The sequence below is a fragment of the Bos taurus genome, chromosome 8 (assembly GCF_002263795.3).
Source record: "Bos taurus isolate L1 Dominette 01449 registration number 42190680 breed Hereford chromosome 8, ARS-UCD2.0, whole genome shotgun sequence".
NCBI classification, from domain to species: Eukaryota; Metazoa; Chordata; class Mammalia; order Artiodactyla; family Bovidae; genus Bos; species Bos taurus.
In genome coordinates, this window is record NC_037335.1 from 109,817,102 (window position 1) to 109,817,676 (window position 575).

Here is a 575-nt window from a genome sequence, read left to right on the forward strand (position 1 = left end):
GCCCCCTCCCTCCCCCATCACAGCACAGCATGTAGCCGCTGTTGTAAGAACGGTCAGCCTCCTCCATCGGACTGTCAGCTCATCGAGAGCAGAGGCTCTGTTGATTCCCTGCGAGCCTGGCGCCTGGCCCCAGCGCACAGAGAGCGCTCAGGGCTGTGCTGCTCCTGCCCCAGACGTGATCCCCCAGTCACCCCACCCCCAGCCAGCACTCCATCAGTCAAAGCAGCGCGTTCAGGAGTCAGTCTTGGGGTCCCAGACACTGGCCCCTCCAAGTGGCCCGGTAGGGCCTCGAGCAGGCCCCCAGGGAGTCCCAGGTCCTATGAAGGCGCCAGGGGTACTGCAGGCCACTCATGAATCCCTGAACGGAGGGATTAATTACCGCCTGTCGAAATTAGACTTCTCCTTTCCTTCGAGATGCATCTTCTTTTTATTCTTAATTAATTTTTAAAATTACGACGTCAGTGCGAAGTCTAATTTATTTGACTTTTAGCATTATTTCTCTGATAAGCAATTTCGTTTTATGCCAGGCGCTCGCTCGCTTCGGCACCAATTTGTCACTTCAGCTCTCTCTTTTG